The sequence below is a fragment of the Camelina sativa genome, chromosome 2, assembly GCF_000633955.1.
Source record: "Camelina sativa cultivar DH55 chromosome 2, Cs, whole genome shotgun sequence".
Taxonomy (NCBI): Eukaryota; Viridiplantae; Streptophyta; class Magnoliopsida; order Brassicales; family Brassicaceae; genus Camelina; species Camelina sativa.
In genome coordinates this window covers 3,075,330-3,079,195 of record NC_025686.1, presented here as the reverse complement: position 1 = coordinate 3,079,195, position 3,866 = coordinate 3,075,330, and positions in this window count along the sequence as shown.

Sequence of the window (3,866 nt, the reverse complement as noted above, 5' to 3'; positions counted from 1 at the left end):
CTACCGAGGATCCAAGTCTTCAACATATCCACCTTGAAGACTTCACCCGGTAATGATAACTAGATAACTTAGGTGTGAAGTTTGTACTCTTTTTCCCATAGCTGAGTTTTGTCCCAATGGGTTTTCTCAGTATGGTTTTTAATGAGGCAAATGGATCACTACGTCGAGTTATCTAGAAGTCATTACCAATGGGGAATAATGTACTTCTGTACTAGTACAAGTGACTTCTGCACTACTACAAGTCAATTAGACGTTTTGCTGTTTTCTTATTTCCTTAAAACGTCTTGCTGTTTTATTTTAAACTGCCTGTTGTTTGGAGTGTCGAGCCTAGGGTTAATTATAAAACCCCAAAGCTACGCCTCTTGTTCTTTAGCGAAGAAGATTTATGTAACAACACTATTGTTGAATCTTTCTTCTCTCAATTCGAATCCTTGAATGCATTCTTGAATTCTGAGTTTCTATACACTTTGTGATTCAGAAACTCTTCACTTTTGTTTCAATCCATACAACCACCTAAACATCTATCTCCATCGTATCATTGTTCTATCACTCGATCATCACTATCTCCATCGTATTTGTCACTTTCGCACCATCACCATCGAACCTCACCACCAGTCACTAGTCTACAGCCTTTCATCGGAGTTCTATCCTAGGGAGATCGTATTACTTTACCACACCTAAACCATCAATACCGAAGACGGTGGCTGAAGCGTTGCGTGATCCTAAGTGGCGTAATGCCATGTGTGAGGAGATAAATGCACAAATACGAAATGGAACTCATGAGCTGGTGCCTCTGACTAAAGCCAAAAATATTGTTGGGTGTAAGTGGATCTTTAGTATTAAGTATTTAGCTGATGGTTCTATTGATAGGTATAAAGCGAGGCTTGTGGCTCGTGGATTTCATCAACAACCTGGTCGAGACTACACTGATACGTTCAGTCCCGTTATCAAGTCCACTACGGTTCGTTCTTTTCTCCAAGTTGCGGTTAACAAAGGTTGGCATGTTCGACAAGTTGATGTGAACAATGCATTTTTTCAAGGTCGTTTACATGATGAGGTGTATGTCACACAACCGCCGGGCTTTATTGATCCTGATCACCCACACCACATATGTAGTTTAAAAAAGGCTCTCTACAGTCTCAAACAAGCTCTGCGAGCTTGGTACCTGGAACTGAGACACTATCTCCTTCATCTCGGTTTTAAAAATTTGGTTGCGGACACTTCATTGTTCATCAAGCATGAGGGTCATGATACTATTTATATCTTGGTGTATGTTGATGATATGTTGATCACATGTAGCAACACTACATTGCTTGCTAATGTCATTCGCATGATTGGTGATCGGTTCTCTCTGAAGAACCTTGGGGAAATGAAGTATTTTTTGGGTGTCGAAGCTACAAGAACTTCGGCAGGTCTTCATCTTATGCAGAAAAAGTACATTGTCGACTTACTCATAAAGACGAGAATGCTGAATGCTAAACCGGTCTCTACGCCAATGTCCCCGCATCCGAAATTGAGTCTCCACAGTGGCACGCTTCTTCCTGATCCTCGTGAGTACCGTGCCGTGCTTGGTAGTTTGCAATACCTCTCTTTCACACGGCCAGATATTGCTTTTGCCGTTAACCGCCTATCACAATTCCTACACCAAACCACCGATGTTCACTGGTATGCGGTGAAATGGGTTCTACGTTACTTGGCCGGCACGTAATCTCACGGCATCCTTCTCCGTGTCAACACACCGTTCTCTCTTCATGGATTCACTCTCCGTGGTTTTTCTGATGCAGATTGGACAGGTGACACCGACAAGTTTGTCTCCACTAACGCTTATGTCATTTATCTTGGGGGAAGTCCGATCTCGTGGTCCTCACGGAAACAAACAGGCGTTGCTCGCTCATCCACTGAAGCGGAGTATCGGGCTGTTGCGAACACAGCGTCTAAGATCCGTTGGATATCGTCTCTTCTAACTTAACTTGGTGTGGTCATCCCCGAGGTGCCCGTGATATACTGTGATAATATTGGGGTTACACATCTTGAGGCGAATCATATTTTTCACTCAAGAATGAAGCATCTTGCGCTAGACTACCATTTCATATGGGACAATGTTCAAGCTGGTACGTTGCGCGTTACACACGTCTCCACGCATGATCAATTGGCTGATCCACTAACCAAGGCTCTTTCTCGACCTCGGTTTCAAGAATTGGTCTCCAAGATTGGAGTCACTAAAGCCCCTCCATCTTGAGGGGGCGTGTAGGTGATGTATATATAGAAACGATAGGAGAGTTATTTATCTTAACCTAATTACCTTTGTACATGCTATATATAATGTAATACTCACATGGAATAAGACATTCAGCCTTCCTTCATACAATGGTTTAACAGCGAAATTTTTCAATTTCAGCGGGATTTGTTTATTGATATTTTGACTATGCTGAAATTTGTTTTTTGACCATTTGGATTATGATTAATATTAAAATTTACATATTCTCTTAATAAGATGGCGCTCCTAACTTGCTTCCCAGTACTAGCTTTGCTTTTACTTCTCCTCTCCACTGGCTTAGCTTTTTTTCCAATTTTCCAAATGCAGCAAAACAAAGTCACAAGTTTTCTTGGCACTACAATAAAAAAGGGTTATTGTGACGTTAGCTTGAGACAAAAAAAATTGTCACAAATTTGTGACATTTAGATACTATGTTGTGACATTTTTTTAGTCATAAATTCGTAACTATTTCGTTACAATATTATTACGGATTAAGTCGTCATTAAAAATTGTCACCATTAACTACTAAGTAGTGTCAATATTATTAATCGTAACAAGTGTGACGGTTTTATTACAAATATGTAGTCACAAATAGTGACGTTCATTTGAGACAAAATTATTTGTCACACATTTGTGATCTTTTAGATACTTTATTGGGAAGAAAAAAAATTATAACAAGTTCGTAATTGTTTGGTCATAATACTACGATTACAAATTAAATTATGACAAAAATTGTCTCAAACATTTACAAAATTGTTACGATAATTTAAGTCATAACTATNCAACATGTGAGGAGGATACATGCTAAAGCTAAGGAGAACATAGAGAAAAGGACCAAGCAATACGAGAAGCATGCAAACAAGGGNTTAAGTCATAACTATTGTAATGGTATTATGATATTTTTTTTTTATCAAACATACATTGATTAACCAGTTAAATATACTTTTACATAGAGAATGATTATTGTATTTTATTAAGGAAAAAACAAACTACTAATTAAAAACTTTATTCTATAAATTAATCAATTACATCTTGAACATTTCATAATAATCCTTAAAAACTGGAAATGATTGTATTGTTTATAAAGTAGATAACTATTTTAACTTATAGTTAAATATTCTTCATAAGATTACTTCATGTCTATCCATCTCATGTCCACCACTTAATTAATCTATGAAACAACATTAATAGAAACAAAAAAAATTGTTATAACACTAAATGATTGTTAAACTGTAAATAAATGTTGTTAAAATCATTTGAAAGGTACGTGAAAAACATGTTACATTTTCATTAATTAGTGGCTAAACATAAAACATTGTTATGTTTCTTAATAATTAACTAGATTAGGACCCGTGCTAGAACACGGGTTGAAATTCTTTTTATTTATATTATAATATATGATTCCGAAGATCACGATTAATGTTAGATTAGGACCTTAAAAACTTTTAAAATCAATCATATAAATTATATTTTACTCTAAAATTATAATANAGCTTGTACACTCCTCTCCCAATTCCTTCTCAACCTTGGACTCATATTTCTATGGATTTTGTTCTTGGCTTACCTCGAACCAGAAATGGTAGAGATTCGATTTTTGTTGTGGTTGACA